Source organism: Sus scrofa, chromosome 12 (genome assembly GCF_054392235.1).
Source record: "Sus scrofa isolate SSC_HxYL_T2T_F1_AM1 chromosome 12, Sscrofa_HxYL_maternal_Yorkshire_Landrace_v2.0, whole genome shotgun sequence".
NCBI lineage: Eukaryota > Metazoa > Chordata > Mammalia > Artiodactyla > Suidae > Sus > Sus scrofa.
The window spans coordinates 63791143-63817345 of record NC_139394.1 but is presented as its reverse complement, the minus strand read 5'-3'; the positions used below and the strand labels follow the sequence as shown (position 1 = coordinate 63817345).

General features: G+C 46.6%; 1 long non-coding RNA gene across 1 annotated transcript; it reads right to left on the bottom strand.

The window, feature by feature from the left end:
• LOC146398419 (uncharacterized) lies at nt 1–23379 on the bottom strand. The gene is made up of 7 exons (XR_014821923.1): nt 23255–23379; nt 20186–20424; nt 15099–17564; nt 11389–11561; nt 10547–10774; nt 6181–6346; nt 1–246 (listed from the first exon to the last, which is right to left on the bottom strand). It is a non-coding gene; the product is annotated as an uncharacterized LOC146398419 (long non-coding RNA).
• Between the last annotated feature and the right edge of the window lie 2824 nt (nt 23380–26203).

Genomic DNA, 26203 nt, shown 5'->3' with positions numbered 1-26203 from the left:
TGCCCATGGTCTGTGAACTTTTAATTCTGGACAAGAGCTTTGCAGCCTAATCCCAGACACAAACTCAGCCCTGCACCCTTAACCGTGCAGCACACACAGACTTTACACCTACCAGGCAGAGCACATGCCTGATGCTACTTCTTCTCCTTGCAAAATTCAAAGAACCCTTCTTGCTGGTTCCGTGCATGAAGTCAAATGTGGCAGGCAAGTCTGATTCAGGGATTTGGGCATTCCGGGCTGTGGACACTGTACAAAAAGAGTCACACCAAAATATAAGATGAGTATGGCTTGAAATTCCCATCACGGCACAGCGGAAACAAATGCGACTAGGAGCCATGAGGTTGCGGGTTCAATCCCTGGCCTCGCCCAGTGGGTTAAGGATCCGGCATCGCCATGAGCTGTGGTGTAGGTTGAAGACGCAGTTTGGATCTGGCATTGCTGTGACTGTGGCATAAGCCAGCAGCTGTAGCTCTGATTAGACCCCTAGCCTGGGAACCTCCATGTGCCTCAGGTGTGGCCATAAAAAGCAAAACAAACAAACAAAACAACAACAACCTCCCCCCCGCAAAAAAAAAAACCAAAAAACAATCTTATCAAGTATCCTGCACAATAATATCCCTGGCTCCCTCTTCCATCCACATGTTTTTGTCACTCCATCTCCTTAGGGGACCAGCTGAGGCCAAGGGATGCTTTGAGCCTCAAAGACAGGCAGAGGCTGATGGGTGAGGTGAGCTGATGTCTGTTTTGTACCCTGAAGATTTTTTTTTTTTTTTGTCTTTTTGCCATTTCTTGGGCCATTCCCATGGCATATGGTGGTTCCCAGGCTAGGGGTCGAATCGGAGCTGTAGCCACCGGCCTACACCAGAGCCACAGCAACTCGGGATCCGAGCCGAGTCTGCAACCCACACCACAGCTCACGGCAACGCCGGATCGTTAACCCACTGAGCAAGGGCAGGGACCGAACCCGCAACCTCATGGTTCCTAGTCAGATTCGTTAACCACTTCGCCACAACGGGAACTCTTGAAAATTTTTTAACAGCTTTGCCCCCTAATATTACAAGTCTCTTCTCCTCCCTTCCTTCCAGTTGATTCTGATAAAGCTGATGTCAGGAGCCTGTCCTGCCACCAAGAGCGCCTCAAACCACAGTGGGCAGGCAAATCACCCAGGGCTTGTCCCAAAGTAGGTTCTGACTCAGGAGGTCTGGGCTGGGGCAAGAGATGCTGCGTTTCTGGCAAACCCCCCAGCCATCTGGTTCATGGACCACGCTTGGAGGACCCAGGTTGCAAGAGCCTGAATAATGATCAAGAACTCTAGAAGGGAAAGAAAAGGCCAGACTTTAGCCATAAGAGGCGAGGTCGCTTAGATGAGATGTGCCTGCCAGGCTGCTGTAACCCCAAGTAACCAAGGGCAGTTATTCTCAGGGTGCCTCAGGGCATGACACACTTTCCCAGGAAATACATTTTGCCCAAGAAAAATCACTCCAGGATCTAAGTCACTGTTTCCTAAACCACATACTGATGACCACAAGGGACTTTTGCCTGAGAACGTTTGTGAAATGCTGACCGTCAGTGCACTTGGAGATTCACTGTGCACTTTTGCAATAATAAAGGCTCTGAGAAGTCCTGCAGTAAGGAAAAAAAGCAAAACTGCTGAACTTCTAGGAGGCCACCGTTCTCACACTTGTTTGACCACAAACTCCTTTTTCCCCTCCTCAAAATAACATGAACTGCCAAAGCTGCAGATTTTCGGAAGCATGTGGAAATGCTAGTCTGAATCACGAGGGCTTGCCTGACCTTGGCAAGGAAGAACCTTCTTTCCTGCACTGGCAGATTTCCTGCTCTTGGCTGAGTCTGCTTTGTCCCTCCCCGTGTTCATGTATTAGTTCCTGAATCCACTCCCCTCTGCCCCCCCCCCCCATAAATCTGCTTAATTTCTTGATGTTCCATGTTGGATTAACTTCGTTGTAGGATATGTTGTCTCTGCATGAAGATGAGCCGGGCCCTTTGAGGGGGTGCTGAATCCCATATCCAGTGGCATCCTGGTTGGGGATTAATTGTGTGCAGCTGAGGTACCGCCAGCAGCCAATGCCTTCATTGCAATAAGGAAGCAGCCAAGAGGCACTGGAAGTTCTTGGAACCAGAAAGGACTTTAGATGACTTGTTAGAACTAAAAGGAGATCAGAATGGGGCACTTGGAAAGGCGGTTCATAATCTATTTTTCACTGGAAAAATATGAATATAGACTTAATGGGCTTTGGTTTAGAATAGTTGTTACCGGACGAGGGAGGGAGAGCATGGATTATCAGAAGATGCTGGCAGGTCACTGAAGAGCTAGAATCCTGTCCTGTTCCCCAGCAGCTGCTCTTTTCCTCTGCTTTCTATTGATGTTTTATTCATGCGAAGAGAAATGCAATGTTCACTTAACCTCAGAAGCAGGGTGCATATTTCTAATCCTCCCACAAAGGTATGTTTCCCTGATTTTATTAACTGCCAGAGAGCAAACTTCTATAATGACTTTATCACCCAGAGAAAATACAAATGACCCCTTGTTGGGGGGGTGGACAAAGGAAAGGGATACAGCTTCCTTTTCTCCCTCTTCCCACGGGGATAGCAAATAAGACACCTTGTCTAATTGCCTCCTGCCTTTCCGCCACCTGTCCACATCTTACCCACCCCTCAAAGCCCTCGTCATGTCCTGACCTCTGTAGGTGGGTCCGGAAGACCCTCCGTCCAGTGATCTGTTAGTCACACAGGTGAACGCGACGTAAATATTCCTTAGCCTTGCCTCCTTCCATCATGATGGGAAGAGAGCTTATCCTTTTATGATTATTTTTTAACTGCACAAATAAAGTAGTGGAAGTTTTCTTTAGTCTCCCCCCCTCTCCCTCCTAAAATAGTTTTGGATGTTTATTTTAAGAGAGCTGGGATTATGGTACATATAACTTGCACCCCACTTGCAGGATCTGTTAAAGGGGAAGACCAGGTTAGTCTCCATTCCGTGGAGAGGGAATTTTTTTTCTTTTTAACCAGCACAGAGCTTCCACCGTATGGGTGTCCCATTCATTTCTTAAAAACATTTTTCCTATTGAATGCCATTTATGCTGTTTATGAATTCTATCTGTTTCTCTTTTGTGCTCTGCATGGAGCTAGTGCTTTGCATGGTGCTGTGAAGGGTTGGCTGGTTGCTTTCCAGAAAGGTTTGGCCTATGTCTGTGTGGGACTAAAACAGCTAGTGAAGCTGGTTAACTAACAGTGAGGTAGCCGGTTAATGGCCTTGTAAGGGCTGGACTAATTAGATAATGATGAAGATGAAGATGAATGGGTGATGATGGTAGTGATGGTGATGGTGGAGATGATGGTGATGATGGTGGTGATGGTGATGGTGGTGATGGTGATGATGGTGGTGATGGTGGTGATGGTGGTGATGGTGGTGATGATGATGGTGATGAGGATGGTGGTGGTGATGGTGGTGATGATGGTGATGATGTTGGTGATGATGGTGGTGATGGTGATGATGGTGGTGATGATGGTGATCGTGGTGATGGTGGTGATGAGGATGGTGGTGGTGATGGTGATGATGGTGGTGGTGATGGTGGTGATGGTGGTGATGATGGTGATGATGTTGGTGATGATGGTGGTGATGGTGATGATGGTGGTGATGATGGTGATCGTGGTGATGGTGGTGATGAGGATGGTGGTGGTGATGGTGATGATGGTGGTGGTGATGGTGGTGATGGTGGTGATGGTGGTGATGATGTTGGTGATGGTGGTGATGAGGATGGTGATGGTGATGGTGATGATGGTGGTGATGGTGGTGATGATGGTGGTGATGGTGATGATGGTGATGATGATGGTGATGATGGTGGTGATGGTGGTGATGGTGGTGATGAGGATGGTGATGGTGGTGATGATGATGGTGATGATGTTGGTGATGGTGGTAATGATGGTGGTGATGGTGATGATGGTGGTGATGAGGATGGTGATGGTGATGGTGATGATGGTGGTGATGGTGGTGATGATGGTGGTAATGATGGTGGTGATGGTGATGATGGTGGTGATGGTAATGATGTTGGCGATGGTGGTGATGAGGATGGTGAGGATGATGGTGATAATGATAATGGTGATGGTGGTTATGATGGCTCCTCCTCCCCATATTTTGGGGTGTGAAGAAGAGCCAATGAAAAGTTAATTTCCAGCCTAGAGTGAAACAAAAACACAATGGGGTTTCAAATAATGGGGTTTTCCTGTCTCTGTTTCTGGGATGAAGGCCCTCAATGTGCCCCTGGGAACAAATTAAAGGCAAACGTTTGCATCAGCGGTTTGGATTTCCTGCTGAACTTGCTTTGGAAGAGCACATATGTGTGGAATAAAACTGCTTTGGTGGTTTTCTCTTGAGCCAAGTCCTCCCTCTGGCCTTCATCACCTGGATTGACCCTGCGAAAGCACAAATGGATGGACTTTGCAGAAGAGTGTTTCCGAAACATGTGCCTTTCCTGTGATGATGTATAATTAATCACCTCCAGGCAAACCAACCAGCCAAGGTAGCTTTTAAAGACTCTGGCAGTCTTCTTTCTTTTCTCCCTATCTTGTTCCTGTCAGAAGACTCTGCAGCTCCCCTCTGATCTGCTCTGCTCTGAGTCTAATGTGACCAGGCATGTACCTCAGTGGCTCCTTTGGAACCACTCTTCTCGCCTCTGCTGCAAAGGCCCACATCTCTAGGACAGCAGACACACAATGGGAAGGTGCAATGGTCCCATCAACACACACACAGATCTCTGCTGCTCCCAGCCTCCTTCACCCCCTTCGCTCTTCCTCCTCCAGGGCCCAGTCCTGGACCCTGTGTGCACTCACCCTTTTTTTTTCTTGCACCTCTCTGGTCATGACACTGTCTGCCAGGAAAACTCTCCTCTCAGCATGGCATGTGTCTTCAGTAAGGATATCTGGCCATAGGGATTCATCAGCGTGTGGCTGAAGCCCTCCTTCTTAGGGAGCCCAGAGACTTTCTCTTCTCTGATAAGAAAATTTGGAAGGAGCCCACCCTGCCTACCCTGTGATCTCAGATGCTCAGCCTCCAGAGCTGTAAGCCACTAAATTTCTGTGTGTCTAAGCTGCCCAGTTTGTGGCACTTGGAACATGAATGCAGGAACTTTTCAGGAAGGAGCAGAGCATTGACCTTTGCAGGGTTATGAGTCTGCTCGAGCTGCCATAACAAAATGCTCCAGACTGAGTGGCTTAAACAACACATGTTTATCTTCACACCCAAGGTCAAGGTGTCAGAGGCACTTCCGCTGAGATCTCCTCTCCCTCCCTGGCTCTCTGGTTGCCATCCTCCTGCTGCCTCTGTGCATGTGCAGTCCTGCAATGTCATCTTATGGGGGCACCAATCACATAGGATTCAGGCCCCATCCTTTCAGGCTCATTTTAATACAATCACCTCTTTAAAGACCCTGTTTCCAAATACAGGCACATTTCGAGGTACTGGGAGCTGAGACTTCAAGGTATGAATGTGGTGGGATGTAAGTCAGCCTATAACACAGAGGAAGGGAGCGGGGCTCTGCTGTCTGAAACAGCCAGGAGCAGGGAGCCCGAGCATTTGCGAAGAGAGGATGCAGGCTCTCTATTTGACTGTGCAAGTCAAACAGTTCCTGAAGACGGATGCCCCAGGCCTTGTACGCTGCCACACTTTGTCAGCAGCGGGGACCCAGGGCACGTCTCTGACAATAGCCTCTCATCCATAAGCCTGGACCATCAGGCATCAGGGTGTCTCTGGTTCTGGCCCAGCAGCTCTGGACGAATGTGCCTGCAGCCTCCCCCCCACCCCCCCGCCCCCCGAGTCATTGCTCTGGGCTCAGCAAGTTTCCTTCAAGCCAGGGACAACCTGCCCTGCTCCTTCTAGCCCGTCCAGATGGCCAGGTGGGCAGAGGCTGGGCGTAGGGTGCTGAGCTGGGTCTGGTGCTGGTTCTGCCTGATCCTTCTGCCTGAAGGGAGGCTGGGAACCCAGACTCCCAGCCTCCCTGCAGGCAGGAGGGCAAGGTGGGGGGAGGGAGAGAGAGCCACAGAGAGTGGGTAGGACTACCTTGCCCAGTACTGTGTGGACGCCCAGGCACGTCCAAGGTCACATGGGCGGGCCTTCTCCTGACAACTTTAAGGGACACATTGAGCATAGGCTTGAGAAGTTACCTTGGCTTCCGACCACGGAGCTGAATGTTCCCAAGGTGTCAGGGGGTGCTGGGGGGCTTTGCTGTCCCACGTGACCAAAATCAAACATCAGCTGCTCTGCTGGACGATCAGGAAGCAGCACAAACAGCTCTTCATCTTCTCACGGTGTCTCTGTTTGATGTGGGACCTTTAATAAGATAATGGAAACTAAAAGTATTTTTTTTTTTTTCTGGTAAGATCTAAACAGTAGCAACCCTAATATGTGACACCAGCGTCCGAACGCCATGTTGAGATAAAGGGGAAATGATATATTTTTCAAGACCTCCTATTTGGTTCTAACTTAAAAGAAACCGTGTAAATTTCTTTCAAGTAATGTTTCCTTAATTATTCATTTTCCTTGGCACTAGTTAAAGAGCCATGTAATGATTTCTGTCTCTTTCTATTTCGTCTATTATTGTTTGAAAAAGGCCAGAGGAAGGCCAGAGCAGTGCAAAAATGATATTTGCTTTTTTTTTTTTATTACCAACAGCCAATGTAAAGGGTAGTATAATCACAGGCAGCTGAGCGACAATGACGTTTTTATAGACCTTCTGGCAATGCCGGAGTGTGAAGGAGACTGAGAGGTACTTGGCTTTCCAACCTGTTCTTTCAACTGCATTTCTCATCAGACCATCGGCTGGGCTGCAGGCTCGCCGCGAGCCCCACATCTCCCTCCAGATTCCGTTTTAAGAGCCTGAACAACAGCTGTCGGTTTAAATGTGGCGATTTTATAGACGGGAGCCCAAGGCGAATGCAGGAGCCCCGTTCACACCATCCTGCAGGGCCCATGCCCTCCCCTGTGGAAACTCCAGTCGGCTTCTCAGGTTCCTTGCAGACATCAAAGGCTGGAGACATGACCATCGCGCTGGGCCACCGATGGCTTGTGATACTTTCGAACACTTTCTCTTTAAATGGGGTCTCTCTGGGGGATCATCTGAAACCCAGCCTCTGTATGGGAACCATGGTGCTCTTTCTTTACTAAGAAGGGATCAGTGAGTGTGTCCTTTTTTCATATTCCACATGTAAGTGATATCATAAGGCATTTGTCTTTGTCTGACTGACTTCACTTACTGTGATCATCTCTAGGTCCATTTATGTTGGCGCAAATGGCCTCATTTCATTCTTTTTTGTGGCTGAATAATATTCCACTGTATATATGTACCACATTTTCTTTACCCATTCATCCATTGATGAACATTTAAGTTGCTTCAACATCTCAGCTATTGTGAATAGTGCTGCCATGAACATCGGGGTGCACGTATCTTTTCAAATTACGTTTTTCTCCTGCTAGATGCCCAAGAGTGGGATCACTGGTTCGTGAGCCGAACACATTGCCATTTAAAGAGGTATAAGCAGGAGTTCCCGCTGTGGCTCAGCAGAAATGAATCCAACTAGTATCCATGAGGATGCGGGTTCCATCCCTGGCCTCGCTCGGTGGGTTAAGGATCTGGCATTGCTGTGAGCTGTGCTGTAGGCCGGCAGTGGTAGCTCCACTTCTACCCCTAGATTGGGAAGCTCCATATGCTGCAGGTGTGGCCCTAAAAAGCCAAAAAAAAAAAAAAAAAAAAAAGTGGTATAAGTGTAAATCCATCCCTGAGAAACCTGGGCTCTCCTGTTACTATATACTGTTTGGAGTCCATCGCTTGTAAATATTTGTGTTCTGAGAATCGGGTTTTGCTAGCGATGTGAAACAAAAGGAAGAATAATCTCCAGATACTTCTGGAAGGGATGTAGAAAATGTTTCTTTGCTCACCTCTTTATCCCATGCCTAAGGGTTGTAGCAACGGGCAGCCCCTGATGCTGGTGTCTGACTATGTTCAGAGGTCAGAGGTCAGAGGTCAGGAGGAGAGCGAGATCTTGTCTTTCTTCCCAGCTTGTTGCCGCCCTGCGGTCATTTCTGACCAGTTTCCTCCCGGGCACGCGGCTCCTGCAGGGCCGCCCCTCCTCCTGAGCTCCAGCCACCCGGCCTTTGCCTCCGGCCTGGGGAGGGCTGCCAGGTAGACCGTGGGACAGCCAGCTCAACTTAAATTCCCGGTAAGTGACCGATAATTTTAAGTATGTGCAATATTTGGGACCCCGCTTGTAACTAAAAAAGTATCCAATGTTTTCTGAAGTGCAAATGTAGCTGCGCGCCCTGCATTCTTATTTGAATCTGGTGACCCCAGGCTTGTCTCCGGGACCTTGCCACCCCTCCTCAGTTCCCTCTGGGTCCCAAGACAAAGGGAAACTCCCAGGTGTCCTGTGAATGAGCCCCTTTTGGAATCAGTAGGAGCCTGGGGGAGGGGAGGATAGGGGAGGGGACACAGAGGGCAGCCACCGTCTAAGCTCAGAGGCAGGGTCACTTGGCTCTGTCCCTCTCAGCTTGACAGCCCTCGTCTATGCTAAAGTGGCCTCGGAAGCAAAAGCTTGTGTTTTCTGCACTTATTCAACGAATACATAGAGAATCCCCACTGTGGGCCCGGTTCTGGCCGAGACGCTCCTCTTTTCGGTCTTCTAATCTGTTCCTATTTGTATTTGTCACTCGCCATAGATTTGCAGACCATTATGGTCTTGGCAGCTTCTTCTGAGGCAAGTCTGGGGAACTGCAGCCTATTTTTTCAACACCAGGCCTCTTCCCTCACCAAATTGGTGGTTTCAGAGCTACTGGATTCTGACAGCTTGGGATAAGTCCTGCTTATTGCCCTAACACCTCTGGAGTTCCCGTTGTGGTGTAGTGAGTTGATCATCTGGCTGCAATGGCCCAGGTCGCTGTGGATGTGGGGGTCTGATCCCCTGCCCAGCCCAGTGGGTTAAAGGGGCTGGTGTTGCCACAGCTGCAGCTCGGATTCAAACCCTGGCGGGGGAACTTCCATATGCTGCAGGGGCTGTCATAACATTTTTAAAAAAGCTGGAGACAGTAACAGTTGACAAGGATTCAGTCTAAGGCGATGACGAGGTGTTGAGGCTGTGACACTGGAAGGCGGCAGTGCCATTAACCAAGACGGGCTGCTAAGAGAAGAGTCCCGTAGGGAATGTGTATGTGGCAGGAAGAGCCACCCTCTGGCTCCGCCTTTGAGCTGCTGGTCCCACCGGGCATCTGCCTGAGATGTCTTAGCGGTGGTTGAGAGTTTCCGTGTAGGGCTTGGGAAAGGAGCTGCACCTGGAGATACAAAGTGGCGTGTGTGTGTGTGTGTGTGTGTGTGTGTGTGTGTGTGTGTGTGTGTGTGTGTGTGTGTGTGTGGAGGGGGCAGGTAGACAAACCTGCGGGCCCACGAGATGAGAAGAAAAGTTTAGAAAGATTGCTCGGCTGCCCTGCAGGTGTGAGCGTCAGAGGCTCGCGATGTCCGGGGCCCATCTGGAGGTCACCTTGGTGGGAGGGGAGCAGAGATGGGGGAGGAGCCATGAGAACCCAGGAGAGAGGCCGCTGCCGTGCACCTTACGGGGAAGATGGAGCTAAGAGGACTTGGGGACCATGCAGAGAGGAGCCGGGGAGGGGAGACAAACTTGGGATAAGAATGTCTCACATTTCTGGCCTGATCGATGGTGCCTGTGGCGGTGCTGTCACTGGACGAGCAAGGGCAGGGGGACGGCGTTGATGTTTTGGGGGGAAGATGACCCTGTGGGTGTGGTGTTTTTTTTTTTTTTTTTTTACTTTCCCCCTTCAGTTGAGATGACTTTGGAATATGAAACTGGAGACCATTATGGTGAGATAGATGCGTGGCTCTGAACCTGGAAGAGGCTGGAGCGGCGGACTTGGGGTCTGCAGTGCCGGGTGGGGGGAGCAGTCATATGCGTGGCTGAGGTCTTCCTGGATGCAGTGTCCAGGGAGGGGAGAGGACTGGATGGGGGAGGGTCAAGGAAGACACGGGATGCCCCCCGCCAGCTGCTGGGGAGAAGGGCCTCCATTCTGAGCACCTGCTTTCCACTGTGTCTTACCTGAGTTGGAATTTGGGTCCTGCCACCAACAAGATTTGTGGTTTGGGGCAAATTGTTTCCTTAACTATGAACAGGGATAATAAGAGTCACCGTTCCCCAGGCTTGTTCTGCTCCTCACCTAGGGAAGCCCAGACAAAAAACCTTTCCTGGTACCTATACCCGGAGGCTTGGCAGGAATTCTGGGTGCTGCTTAAGCTATCTTTTTCATTCAGATGGCAAAGTTCAAAACAAAGACCACAGTCAGCTGAGGCCTGAGGGCTGGCTCCTCCCGGCTTCATGGCTTCATGGCTGTAGCAGCAAAGAGCACAGCTTGAGGAAGCCGTCCAAAGCCGGCCAGTGAATAGGGTCATGACCTTGAACCTGTTTTTCTGCTGTAAAAGGGCAGTCATAATGCATATTCCGTAGGGGTGCTGGGACCTATGCAAATTCCTACCTGACTTCCAGGAGAAACAGGTAATGTTTTCAAAGGAGAAAGGCCTAAGGGGCTGAGCATTCCAGAAGGCCAGGGAGCAGAGCAGTATCTAGCATGAGGCCAACGGGCCAGGGTGGGTTTGACCACGAGGAGAGATGGATGACGGGCTGGGAGGAGGCACAGGGTGGCCTCCGACGGCAGGTGAGCTGCAGGTCCAAGGAGGTGAGAAAAATGAAGGCAGCATGACTTCTAAGGAAAAAGAGAAGGAAAGAGGGTGATTACTAGGGCGTCTGCGGGGTCAGGAGTTTTTATTTGCTAGTTGGTTGCCTTGGGTTTCCTTTCAGCGCAGAGATAGGCCCCTTTCCAGGTCGCTGCGTGTTTCCAAGACGGCCTTTTAACTCAGATTTCACCAGGGGCCATAGACAATCCCGGCCTTCTTTCCTTATGACGAAGGCCCCTGGCTTCTCGCAGGTGGAAAGAAAGCCTGTGTGGATATGAAGCCTGTTCTTTGAATCAAAATGAATGACTTGAAACTGTTTAAAAATACTTGGTTCTCTCTCCCCCACCTCTGCATCCCAGTCTGTTTAGGATCAACGTAACCAGACAAGACAGTGAAATTGCACTCTTTCTGGAAACAGGGATGGAAGGGTAAAGGTGCCTGTGTGGGTGTTTTCTGCTCTGCATGACCTTTAACTTTGCGCTGGTGCAGATCTTCTCTGCCCAGCAAATGCATTGGTCGTTAACGCATCACACACACACACACACACACACACACACACACGCGCGCGCACACACGCGCACACGGGGCTCAGCACTTCGGCTTCTCACATCCCAGTTCCAGTTCCTTGATCCCTGTTTCTTACCAGCTCTGCCGACCCGCATGTCTGTGTTCCCTCCCTTCTCCATACAACCATCGCAGGTCGTTCGCAGCTCTGTTATTGGAGCATATTTGCTCTGTGTCATCAGGATGCAGAAGGGAAGGAGAGGTGGCCGCCCGGGCATGTCACATCAAGGGAAGATAAATCACATCGGGTGCCTGTTGGATGATGTGTGTATGAGAGAGACGTCATTCTGGTGGAATTCTCTCTCTCTCTCTCCTATCAACATCCCGTGGAATTCTTCTTGGCTATTTTTCCACGGAGATCCCATCCCGTTCATTCAATTGCATTAGTACTGCACGAGAGAATAATCGCTTACCCTTCTCCTTTGATAAGACACCCTAACCAGGTTTATCCCTCTCAGTAAGGTTTATAGGCAGAATTGAAAGATTTATTTTTTTAATAAATGGGAGCCAAATGCTGAATGGAGGCCATTCGCACATTAGAGGTAATATAGTTAAAAAAAAAAAAACCACCTTAGATTTTATCCCAGAGCACAGAAGTTTACAGTCAGCATCACTGTTTGGCCCCATGTGTTGAATTCTTCTTTAAAAACGCCAAAAGCAAAGCTTCCTTTGTGCAGCATGACAGACAAAACAGATACACAAGGAAAAGCTGAAAAAAATCTCTCTTCTCCTATTTCCAACCCCCTGAGGTAACCGATGGGATTAGTGAGGGGCGGTGCCTTCCTTTTTCTGCATGAACACATTTCCACGTTTCTACAGAATCCATGTACACAGGCCCCTTTCCTCTTTCCATTTCCCCTTCCTTCCTTCTGGTCCTTTCTTTTCCCATAAGTGAGATTTCAGTATACCCATCTCTCAGAAACCTACTATTCTCCTTTAATATTTTGTGAACATCTCTCTAGATTAGCGTGGTTCAAACTAGGTTTAACCATTCGTGTTTCATAAAATTAATGCACTAGGTCCCGCCCAGCAATTTTTAAGTAAGACAACATAGGAGGAGTTCCCGTTGTGGCGCAGCAGAAATGAATCTGATTCGCATCCATGAGGATGCAGGTTCGATCCCTGGCCTTGCTCAGTGGGTTAAGGATCTGGCATTGCCGTGAGCTGTGGTGTAGGTCGCGGATGTGGCTTGGATCCCGAGTTGCTGTGGCTGTGGCGGAGGCCGGCGGCTGCAGCTCTGATGCGACCCTTAGCCTGGAAACCTCCCTATGCCAAGGGTGCGGACCTAAAAAAAAAAAAAAAAATAGGAGAGAATAATAATTATCAGAGAACTCACCGTGATAAGGATAAGCATTATTTTACGAGAATTTTGTATTGTTTCCCCGGCTATCAAATGGGGCTAATAGGCCGACCTCGTGGGTTGTTGATGGAGTTAATGAGCCGCTGCAGGTAAAGCCTCTGTCAGCAGCAGCAGCATCTTCCTCCTCCTCCTCACTGATGTTCACATTTCTCTAATAGGAGGTGGGAGACAGGCTGCTTCTTTGCCTTTTAATTTGCGTTTGCCAGTCCTGCTGGTGAAATTTATCCTCTCTTCATGTGTTTATTGGCCCTTTGCATTTTTTCTTGAGTAAACGTCCTGTTTCTTATTCCATACCCGTTTGTCTGTCGGTGATTTGATTGTAAGAAATTATTCTCTTTCTTTGTGCAATGGGGATATTAACGCTGGACTCTCAGATATGGGCTTATATTTTTTCCAATCTATTATAGGTCCCTTGACTTGTGTAATGGTGTCTTTGGCCACTTAGCATTGTTGAATTTTTTTTTTTTTTGTCCTTTTAGGGCCGCACCAACGGCACATGGAGGTTCCCAGGCTAGGGGTCTAATCCGAGCTGTAGCCATCAGCCACAGCCACAGCCACAGCAATGTCAGATCCGAGCCCTGTCTGCGACCTACACCACAGCTCACGGCAACGCTGGATCCTTAACCCACTGGGCGAGGCCAGGGATTGAACCGGCAACCTCATGGTTCCTAGTCAGATTCATTTTTGCTGCGCCACGATGGGAACGCCTGTTGATTTTTGATATAAAATGTATTTTGCTTTTTAATGGGTTCGAGTTTCTTTTCTCGAAGCTTAATAAGAACTTTCTCCCTCAATGGCTAGGTAAGTCTTCTCCCAGGTTTTCTTCCAATAATCACTATTCCTCTATTTTTTTTTTTTTTACATTAGATCTTTAATTCATGTGAAATTTATTTTGGTCTATGGCCTGAAGTAAAGGACTAATATTGTTTTATTCCAGATGAATAGCCAATTATTCTGGTCTCATTTATAAAATAAACTCTTCTTTCATGCCTGAATTAAACATCACCTTTAGCATGTATTAAGTTCCTATATATATTCGGATTTATTTCTGGACTCTCTTCTACGGCTTCCTCTGGCCAGTCCTGTGCCAGCCCCAAACTCTTTTTTTTTTTTTTTCCAAACTCTTTTGATCGCCTCCGTCCATATGTAGCCTCAGCCTCCTCTTACTTTGTCTACGTTCTCTTAGCAATTCTCACACATGGATTTTGCAGTATCAAATTTAAAATCATGTTGTCCATTTCCATTAAAGCCCCTTATGATTTTTACTGGACGCTTATTTGTAGGAAGAAGGACTGACTTGGCTGCCCTGTTGTTTTTTCATCCATCTGTTGAGATCTTAGGGTTTTCATTGTTTTCTTCATTTACACCCTTTTCTCGTCTTCTCCTTGGTTCCTCAGTAAATTTCAAGTTTCTAAGGTGTTTGCTAAGGGGGTTTTAAAAATCCCTTTTCATGCTAAATGACTCCTGCTAAATTGTAAAGATAATCTTTGCATTTTTGTGGATTTATTAACCTTTCTTTAAAAAAATCCAGATTTCACATATATCTGGAATCTAATATACGGCACAAATGAACCTTTCCACAGAAAGGAAAATCATGGACATGGAGAACAGACTTGTGGTTGCCAAGAGGGAGGGGGAGGGAGTGGGAATTGGGGGTTAATAGATGCAAACTCTTGCCTTTGGAATGGATAAGCCGTGGGATCCTGCTGGATAGCACTGGGAACTATGTCTGGTCACTTGTGAAGGAGCATGATTATGTGAGAAAAAAGAATGCATACATGCAAAAAAAAAAAAGGATAACAGAGAAAGAAAGGCAAGACACGAACATTAAAAAACAAATCCAAGCATTCTCACTGTGGCTCAGTGGTAACTGAACCAGACTAGTGTCCCTAAGGATGTGGGTTCAATCCCTGGCCTTGCTCAGTGGGTTAAGGATCCGGCATTGCAGTGAACTGCAGTGTAGGTCGAGGACTCGGCTCAGATGCTGGGTTGCTGTGGCTGTGGCGAGGGCCCATCCAGCTCCGTGGCACTCAGTGAATGGAGGAACAGGAAATTGGTCCAGATGCCTGGTGGCTCCAAGGACATTTACGGGCAGGAGGGTTTTAAAGAGCTGGAGGATTATAGAACCCCAGATGCTCAGGAATTCTTTGCCAAAATAGATGAACGAATTCCCCTTCCAGACCAGGGAAACTTAGACAATACTGGGTAATCGCCTGTGTGGGAAAAGAATCTGAAAAGGAATGGTTGTATGTAGGTGTTGAACTGATTTACTTTGCTGTACACCTGAAACGAACACAACTTTGTGAGTCAAATGTACTCCAATAACATTAAAAAAAGAAAAAAAAGAATTCCCCTTCCAGTCTAGCTCTGCCTCACAGGGGACCTCCGCATCACTAAATAAGTCATCAGAAAGTACTATGACTACTCACGTTCCTTTCAGGCGACATTTATGAAGCTCCTCCTGCGTCAGGAACAGCAAGATAACGGGGCCGGCCGGTCGCTTGAGCTGGAGGGGCCACAGTGCCATCATCTGCTGAAGCCTCTCCCTGGGTCTCAGAAAATGAAGGGGGGCTCCTTGTCTCCCATTTGGGGGTCTGTGCCTTTGACAGAGCTCTGCTTCTGTGTCCGAGGGGCTCTTACTGCCCCGTCCAGACCCAGCCAAATTCATTTCCAAGAAAGAAGCATGTGCACACCAAAGCCTCAGGTTCAGAAGCCCGCTGAAGGGTTCCAGGCATGCCCTGCTTTTGTTTTCTTCAAAAGCATTTCTTTAAAGAAGCTACATGGTCTCTGAATACAGTTCAAACGGTCCATGTGTCCCCAAGAGTGTGTGTTTTGGCTTCCAAGAGGCCATTCCTGTCTCCAAAGAAGATGCCCGTGGATCATTTATTGTCTTCTCTGCGTTATTGCTGACGTGTATTTATTTACTTATTGAATTTCTGTCTTTGCTAGTTTTGCCTTTCTCCCTAGCAGGTAAGAGCCCTGAAAACAGGGGCCCCTGTATTTTCTGGGCACTTTGGACAGCCTCCCAGCCCCTGGCCAGGGCCTCCAGAAAGATCTACCGAACCAATGAATTAAAACAAAAAGGCACAGAGTGAAAGGTGAAATCTTGGCTCTTTTCACACCACTCTCTCCCGGCTCACTCCTCAGTGTTCACTGCTGTTAATCATTTGATTTATAGCCTACCCTTCCTCGTGTCGCCCTCTGCATTTACACCACCAGCTCCACACCGGTGGGGAGCACACAGTGTTCCCACTGGATGAGAACTCGGAGTAAAACCCCCAAATGCCAGCAGAGATCGATTACGACCAGGGCCGAGAGATGACGTTCTGAGTGCTGGGCACAGATACGGGGAAGCTCACACTGTCAGTGCAACTGCCCGGGTCGAGGGTGAAAAAAAAAGCAAAGCTCCATATCTGAAATGTGAACTCTGCACTTGGAGTTAGAATTCCTCTACGCAACCCAAGTAATCTCAGAGTAGCTGTGCTCTGTGGGCAGCACTGTTTTCATCCTTGTGTTTATGATCCAAGGTTGTTCTTGGTTCCATTTTCGTAGATCAAGATTATAATGCAACCTGTATATATGGAGATTATAATGCAAGGTAAGGAAAGGGATAGCTTCTGGAGTATTAGCGGGAGTGGGCGTGGGGTGGGATGGGGAGAGCTGCCCAAGTAAGGCAGTCACCCTGAAGCCTTTATCAAAATAACGATTATTGGGAACACGAAGGCATTTGGAGGGAGTCGTCATCTAACAATTATATTTGTGAAATACACTTGTCAAGTCTTCGTGACCAAAATGGTATAATTTTTTCTTTTCCCGTCTGGAAAACCTGAACAATCCAAGGACTACTGGATGAATTAAATTGCTGAGCATCACAACCATGCTTTAAAGAGACACGATCTAGAAAGTTATGATGAACATATGTGCCTGGAGATAGCAAGGGTGTGGAGACCAAAGCTCTGACAATTGATAGATGCATTTGCCTTTGTCTGCAGCAGAGGTTTCTCAGTCATAGTCAAATACCAGCTCAGCATGACGAACGCTGTGGGTTACTGATTGCTGGCAAACTTAGGTTGCTGATGGGGTGTGCTTCACCACTCCGTTTGTTGCGACAATCAGCGGCACTCTGTTAATTACTGGAAGGACCGCATCTTTTTCATCCAATACAAAATTATGTTTTTAAGTAGATGTGATGCATAACAAAAGGAGTAACAGTGCTGGGAAGTTAATATAGGTGAGTCCAGGAAGCTCTAGGCACACGGGTAAAGGAGTATTAATTTTGGAACTGACAAGTCTATACATTAATATGACAGAGTTCCCACTGATCACCAACCTTCAGCATTCACTTGCACAACCACACACATAATAAAAGATGAATCTTGTATTCTCAAGGCTTCAGAACATCGACAGAACCCCACCGTCCACAGTGAATTATTACTTGGTCTCAGGAGTTGCCCTATAAATAATTCCCGAGGCTTCAAACTCATAAAAACAAATCTCCATGTGTTTCCATCCGGAACGTCTGGGATTCTCAAATGTCATCTCCAAAATAAAGCAATCACTGTTCGGATTTTTCTAGTATTGTGCAACTTCTCCCCTCCATCACTCTCTTGGGAGAATGAATGATTTAATGTTTGTAGAGAAAGGCAGATACTCAGCTGTCATCTGCAGAGACCAGGGATGCTTAACAAGTCCACTAATAGATTCCATTTCTCATCCTGATTGGTTGCTGGAGGGCCTGTCAGTAAACACACCGGGCAAATCGATGAAGACCTCGTTGTGACACACAGCCCTTGGGGACCCGCTTGGACCTGTCTGCCGCTCCTGTTATCATTTCATTCACAAAGAAACAGTCTGAAGATGACTTGCATTTTCAAAAAATGTAGAATGGTTATCTGCTAAAAAAAAAAAAAGAAAAGAAAAGAAAGAAATCCCTGAGTGATGGTAAGTTTCCTTCCTTGACTTATACTAACTTTTGCTGGAAATTGATGCCTGGATTCACGTGGGCTGTGGGCAAAGGCAGCCATCTTTTATAACTGCATCCCTGTCATGGCATCAGTTGCTCCTGGCACACCTGTTCCATCCAACTAGCAATCCATACAGGGTGCTTTCTGTACCTGGGTGCTCCCCTTGGAAGGAAACATGGACCAAAAGAGGTCATTAAACCGCTTATTTTTCAATGTCTGAGAAATTCTCCTAGGAAACTCTGGCCCCTTGGCAGAGGATGTTGGTGATATTTTATCCCTCCAAGATCATTGTGGATTTAAGGTCAGGTTTGATCTAGCTGGAATAGCAGAATAATTGAGGTATGGATATTTTATTTTTCTAAGCTAATATCGCAAGGGAAAGATCACAAATTATTCCCAGGTGCAAGGAGTATGTTGAATGTGGATTTTAAAAAAGATTTTTTCTGGTTATGCTAGTAGTAAATGTTTATAGCAGAACTTTTTTTTTTTTGCTGCACCCATGGCATGCAGGAGCCCCTGGGCTAAGGATTGAACCTGTACTACAGAATTGACCTGAGCCACTGCAGTGACAACACCAGATCCTTAACCCACTGAGCTACCAGGGAACTCCCTGTTGCAAAACATTTGAATAATAATAATAATGATAATGCTCCACAACAGCACAACCCAGAGAGAAACACTGTAGCCTTTTTCCTCTTTCCCTTTATGTTTCATCTTTGCGTTATATATACACAGTTGTATCCTGCTAAGTAAAGCTTTTACATAAGATATCCTCAGCATTTTTCTTTTCCTTAAAAGCTCATGAAAATTCTTCAAATATGTTTTGTTGAATGCCTGTACATATTCAATTATGTTTAACCAAACTTCTAAGGGACACAGATTCTTTCCTATTTTTTTGGTGTGTGTCATAAATTATACCAAGAACCATGAACATCTTGGTGTGCAGCTCTGACGATTTCTTTATTATAAAAACACAAATTTATTATAACTGGGAAGAAGGATATAAACATTTGTCAGGCTTTCAGAGTACAGATTGCCAAATTTAACATTAGAAAAATGACATCCCTGACCAGGGTACAGCAGTGTGTGAGCAAAGCCATGCTCTCTGCCTCTCATCAGAGAATTATTTCGACACAAGGACAACAGGAAAAGACTTAAACAACTTTTGCCATATGAACATTAGAAAAAGTAAATGTTTTTTTTTTTTGTCTTTTTGTTGTTGCTGTTGTTGCTATTTCTTGGGCTGCTCCCACGGCATATGGAGGTTCCCAGGCTAGGGGTCCAATCGGAGCTGTAGCCACCAGCCTACGCCAGAGCCACAGCAACGCGGGATCCGAGCCACGTCTGCAATCTACACCACAGCTCACGGCAACACCGGATCGTTAACCCACTGAGCAAGGGCAGGGACCGAACCCGCAACCTCATGGTTCCTAGTCGGATTCGTTAACCACTGCACCACGACGGGAACTCCAGTAAATGTGTTTTAAAACATGCCTTCCTTCTTTACTCTGGGGGGGGGGGGGTTCGTTTCTATTTTTTCCTTTTTGGGCACAGGAGCCATGGTCTTTTCTAACCCTTCTGCCATTTTGTTTCCATCCGCAGCCTATGTTCATACTAGAATAAATACCTTTACATTATCTTCGAAGGCGCATTTATACAGTGTGACTAGTAATCTCAACCAAAAACATCTTTTCATTTCTTGAGGCAGAAACGTTTACATGTTAATATAATCCAGTATATTGATTTTTAAGTGACTTTTTGATGAACACACCTCTTTTCTCCCATCGCATAGTTACATATATTTAACCTCACAGTTGATAAATGTTAAGGTTTTTGTATTTTAAATCATTTTTTATTGTTTATTTATTTTTAATTGAAGTATGGTTGATTTGCAATGTTGTGTTAGTTGCTGGTGTACAGCAAAGTGATTTCTATAAATATATATTACATATATTTATAGGATCACTTAATTCCTATTTTCTCTCTCTATCTCTATATATATTCCTCTTCAGATTCTTTTTCCTTAAAGGTTATTACAGCATATTGAGTACAGTTCCTGGTGCTGTACAGTTCCTTGTTGTTTATCTCTTTTACATTAGTTGTTTATCTCTTTTATAGATAGTAGTGTGTGTATGTGTCAGCATTTCTATTCCTCATTCCACCCCATTTTCCACTAAGCATATGTTTAGCAACCATATATATATATATTTTTTTTTTTTGGTCTTTTTTTTGCCTTTTCTAGGGCCACACCCTCAGCATATGGAGGTTCCCAGGCTAGGGGTCAAATCGGAGCTGCAGCCGCCGCCCTACGCCACAGTCACCCGGGATCCGAGCCATGTCTGTGACCTACATCACAGCTCAAGGGAACACTGGATCCTTTAACCACTGAGCGAGGCCAGGGATCGAACCCACAACCTCATGGTTCCTAGTCAGAGTCATTAACCCCTGCGCCACGATGGGAATGCCGCAACCGTATTTTTAATGTTCATTTCTCTCGCTCAGAGACCATCTTCTTAGAACCGCTTCACAGGCTTAACAAATGCAATACTCACCTGAAAAATAAGTCCCTGGACGGACAGCTGTCTAAAAACATGTTATTTCTTCTGGCAGATTCCTTTAATAGAGAGGCGCTGTCTCTAATTTTTCAGAAGGGTGCTTTATTGCATAGCGGTATCATTTCGGATACTGATATTTTTCTCCGTTAGGCCTGTTCCTTTAACGGGAATGCTTAACTTGTTGAAACAAATGAAAAACCGGGGGGGGGGGGGGCTTCTATCCATATGCCGCAGTTCTAGATGAAGGGAAAACAGAAAAGTTACACGAGTATGCATTTCTTTCAGTAATTCGGTGGCTTGGGTGTGTGAGTGGGTGTAGAGAAATGGAGGTTAGGCAGGCACAGCTGGGAAGCCTGCCCTTGTGTAAAAGGACACTTCCCTCTTGTGCTGGTCAAAGCTAAAATACACACCCATGATGGATTAGTGGGGTGGGGGCCCTGGCCTGCACTCTGTGCTTCGAGGCCCCCCCATCTGCCCCTCCCCTCCAAGGTGTGCAGTATCAGTGACGTTTGGCTGGGGTCCTCCCCTTCGAAGGCCACTCGATTTTTCGATGGAAAGTGGGGATCATGAATCAACAAAACATACGTCCTTAAGCCAGACCCTCTGTCCGCTAAATCTGGCAGCGATTTCTCCTAGTTTTATCCATTTTTCAACAGAGGTGTTCGCATGGGTCATTTCCAATATCCAGGTCGTCTAGGGGGCTAGGTTGATGGATGAGTGCTCTGTCCTCATTTTGCAAAGATGTGCCAAAGCCGATATTTTTTATTTTAAAAGAAGGCCCTCTCTCACACAGCCTGGCAAGCTGGATTTACGGGCGTGAGTATTTACGGGAGGGTGCAGCCTTGAGCCAGGTCAAGGTACAAGCCTCTGGGGCAGGGAACCCTTCCTCGCATGGCAGGCCCAGACTGGGGCAGACAGAAGCCACAGCCTCCACAACGTTTTGATTTGTGCTGGGTTGACTCGAGTACGACTAAAATCGCAAAACAATTTGTAGGATCATGACGGTTCTGTACCCAGGGTTGGACTCAGCCCAGATACGTCAACAGTTGTGACACTGAGGTGAATTGATTGATTCTGCAGTCATCAGGTCTGCTGGAAGCTTGGGATCCATCCCCACGGGTGTAAATGCTTTGATCGCAAGACTCACTGCCTCTGAACTTTACTTTCTTCATTTGCAAAGACAAGTGCTAGAACCTTTGAATCTTTTTTTTTTCTTTTGTCTTTTTAGAGCTGCACCCGCAGCATATGTAGGTTCCCAGGCTAGGGGTCCAATCGGAACTGCAGCTGCAGGCCTACACCACAGCCACAGCAACACCAGATCCGAGCCCTGTCTGCAACCTACAACACAGCTCACGGCAACACTGGATCCTTAACCCACTGAGCAAGGCCAGGGATTGAACCTGCGTCGTCATGAATACTAGTTAGATTCATTTCTGCTGAGCCACAATGGGAACTCCATGAATCTTTAAATCTTACACACACACACACACACACACACACACACACACACACTCCACGAAACCCAAACAAACAGAACCCTAATATCTATCAATCATCTATCTATATTTTACAGATGTCTATATAGATATCTGTATTCATCTAGAAATATTAGGAATCCATATAGAATGATGAAGACAGGTATAATAAAGAAAGAACATGTCTTCTTTCCTTAATTCTCATTAACAAAAGGGCTTTCAGACGAACAATGTAAAAACCAACTAAAGAGCATTGCAACGTCCCGCTCTTTCCCGGTTTCATTCTTTGCACAATCTGTCTTTTCTCCAAACACGAGGGTGAATTCTGGGGGCACATGAATGAGCACAGTATCGCAGGATAAAACCTGCAGTTTCTCCTGAAACCCTTTTGCTACCTGATTTCATTCTGGGTTCATGCATTAGACAAAACACAGATCCCTCACCGCAGGGTTTATGCGTAGGGGTCCGAGATGGATCTTTTGTTACAACAGCTTTGTGGGTGCGGTGGACAGAGTGTTGGCTTCCTCTCTAACCACCGATCCAAATCTCAGTTAAAAAGAAGCTTTGTTTGCTTGGTGTTCCTGGTGTGGTCTTAAGATACTTCCATTTTCCCTGGACATGTGCGCATTTGACCCTCCGTGTGAGGCGACAATGCCTATTTTGTCCTTCAGGGTTGCAACAACACCCACCCTTAGAATTGGCCTCACAAAGCACAAGGAAATCCCTCCTAGGGCGCAGTGAGCCCGCTCTAGACTTCGTAATTAGCTTCTGTCATAAAGTACTTAATCGGAAGAGAAGCCCTTGCTAATTGCAGCAGGAAGTTGGGACAGGCGGCTCCCCCATGCTGGCGTGAGGCTCTGCAGAGGTGTCTGGGAACACTTACCCACAAGGGTCCAGCTCCGCGCAAGAGCCGCAGGCCTTAATTAGCCCCAGCAATTAAAAATGGAAACCATCCTGCATTATCTCAGTGAACAATGGCAGCCCCTCCCCCACGGCATTAACCGGAATGATACTTTTGCCACAGCAAAGGCCGAGCCGGTTGTCAAAGATGAGGTTAGTTCCTGCACGGCAAGACCTCGGCACACCACTGGGCTTGCTAAATTTCAGGCCCCTCAACACAATGGGAGATTGATCAGGGTTGATAGGCTCATTGTCGCAGGTCAGCACGCGAAAAGCTTTGGGTTGGGTTGTGGGTGCTCTCCCACCTAACATCACAAACTCTCAATCCGATGGCTTAAAAGAAGAACAGAGTTTTTCACCTTGGAACTGGTGGTGACAGTGGACTTCTGTTTCTCCTGGGCTACTGTCTTCCTTATTTTCCTGTAAATGTGGCCACAACATCAGCCAGACAGATGCCAGGAGGCCTTGTGATGCATTTACTCTACGAGGTTTCAGAAGCCTAGAGGTGAGGGGTGTCTGGTACCACTCCTTGACATTCCTTTGTTTGTTGTCTCTCTGTTGCTAAGGCAACCAGTGCCCAGCAGCAGCTGTAACAACTGCCAGTGTCTGTCAATCCCACCTTGACTTGATGGCCAGAAGGAATACAGATGCCTGAAGAAAATGAAAAAATTAAAAATGAAGGAAAACTTACACCCAGGCGAGAGTTTGAGTGTTTGGTCCAGGGGACACAGGGCAGACCAGGGGGTCACTGATGGCTTTTGGAAGGCAGCATAGCAAAGCCTGGGAAGCAAAGCCTAATGGAGACAGACAGCTCCTAAAAGTTACTGCCTAAGAGTAAACTCCCCCAATAGGAGGAAATATCCAAAAATGCTTACCTAGAAAATTTGAGAAAACATTTTAAGAAGGGAACCCAGCTATGAAAGTTAAGAACGTTTGAGGAAGTGGCGCCTTAATCACGAGGGCTTTCTGCTTCTTTTCTCTTTTTTTTTTTTTTTTTTGTCTTTTTGTCTTTTTGCTATTTCTTGGGCCACTCCCGCGGCATATGGAGGGTCCCAGGCTAGGGGTCAAACCGGAGCTGTAGCCACCGGCCTACACCAGAACCACAGCAATGCGTGATCCGAGCCGCGTCTGCAACCTGCACCACAGCTCAGTTCTCCTCTTTCTAGAAACGTCTCGAGAAAACATGTAAGGAGAGGCCAACCGAAATAAAAATGGAAAACTAGAACCAAGAAAAATAAGTGCCCAGAAATGCCCAACATAAGTCCACATAGGGGTCTATAGCTATGCTTCCAAAGCTAAATCTGCTTCCTCCTGGTGGAAAAAAAGGCATGATTTATTATGCAGATTTCATGATCAGATATCAAAGGAACACTGAATTCTAAACTTTTATTGCTCATGGTGTGGGCCTTGGACCAGCAGTCTCAGCGTCAACGGTAAGCTCGTTCGAAGTGAAAAATCCCCAGCCCATCCCAGACCTACTGAAGCAAAACCTGCGTTTTAGGAAGATGCCAGGTGAAGCACATGGCCACGACAGCACAGTTCGAAACGTGGTCCGTCACCCAGAATTTCACAGAGGAGGTCATGAGTAATAAATGGGGCAAATCTACCCACAGGACCCTAACAACAAATGTGCAAAGGAGCTGAATGGTTGTTGCTTACAGCAATTTTTGAAATGACAAAGGATATGATAAGAAAGCTAAATCTAAGGCTAAGCGTTCTTAGAGGTGACACCAAAAGCACAATGTATTTTTAAAAATTTGGTAAACTGTAAATTGGACTTCATCAAAATGTACGTGTTTTGCTTTGAAGACACTGCTAAGAGAATGAAACGACAAGCTACGGCCCGGGAGAAAATACTTGCAAACAATATAGCCAGCAAATGACTAGCATCTAGACTCTATAAAGAATTCAGCACTCGGAGTTCCCAACGTGGCTCAGTGGCAATGAACCTGACTAGGATCCATGAGGATGGGGATTCCATCCCCGGCCTTGCTCAGTGGGTTAAGGATCAGTGTTGCCATGAGCTGTGGTGTGGGTCGCAGATGCGGCTCGGATCTGATGTGGCTGTGGCTGTGGTGTAGGCCGGCAGTTCCCCTAGCCTGAGAACTTCCATATGCCTAAAAAGCAAAGAAAAAAAGAAAAAAAAGAAAAAGAATTCAACATTCAACAGCTTAAAATACCCAAGTAGAAAACAGACAAAACACATGAACAGACATTTCAACAAAGAGGAGCTATGGATGGCAAGCAGGTCAAAGAAAAGATGTTCAGCCTCATAAATGATGAGCAAAATGCAGATTAAAACCATGATCATATATCGCCACATGCCTATTTCCACAGCTTGAAAAAAAAAAGTAGTGATAACACCAAATGCTGGTGAAGATGTGGAGAAAGTGGGTGGGTCACACATGGCTGGCGGGAATGTAAAATGACCCAGCCGCTAAGGAAATGAATTTGGCAGTTTCCCTTCCAAAGCAAACATGCGTTTACCATCCAACCCAGCAAGCCCGCATCTTTGAACATTCATCCCAGAGAAATGCAAACCTATGTTCACGTGAGAACTTGCACGCAAGTGTTCACAGTAGATTTGGTCACAGCCAGAAAGTGGAAACACCACAAATGTCCTTCACTGGGTGAAAATAAACTCCAGTATCTTTGCCCTCAGGAATACTATTCAGCCATAAAAGGGAAGAAACTATTGCTACACAGCAATTTAGATGGCGCCGTGCTTGGTGGGAAAAGCCAATCTCGAAAAGCTGCAGACGGTGTGGTTCTACTTACATAATATTCTCGAAAGAATGAATTATAAAGAAGAAGAACAGATTTCCAACAAACAGGGATAGGATGGGAGGGGGTGACTTTTTTTTTATCCTTTGTAAGGATAAAACAGCTCTATTTCCTGATGTTTGGCAAACTGCATAGAACCACACACACACACACACACACACACACACACACACAGAATGAGCCCATGGAAACTGAATAAGGAAGCTGAATAGGGTATTCAGTCTAAATCACCCAATGTGAATTACTTGGGTTTGATACTGTATTACAGTTATAAAATATGTCACCATCAATGGGTTCCTGGGATGTTCTGAAATATTTTTGCAACTTCCTGTGACTCTATAGGTATCTCAAAATAAAAGTTAAACAAAGAAAAGCTAAATAGGCCAAAAATGAAGGTACTGTGACTTCAGGCTGTTGATAGGTTGGTAAACCAGCTCTCTCTCCAGAAAACAAAAACAAAAACCTGAATCTTAGCTTTTGCCAATTTCTACCATGTAAACACTCCCACTGACCAACGGGTAGCTAATCTCAAGCTACCCGTTGGTGAACAGTGGGCTTGCAAGAGATAACAACCGCCCTTCAGAAGCCAGCAGCAACGCCAGGTCATCACTGCTTTCTGATCTGACCCTTGGACTACCGTCGTAAGACTCGCCTGGAGGAGCTTATTAAAAATCCGTAATCCTGAGCACCAAGCCAGAACAACTGAATCAGAATCCTGAAGGCTCAATGGGGAACGTGCATTTAGAACCAGTTCCTCCGTTGTCTTTATGCTCCTTAGAAGGCGAGCATCACTCGTAGGGGCAAGCATCCCTGACCCAGCTGTGGAAACACCAAGCAGAAGATGGCTCAGGAAACC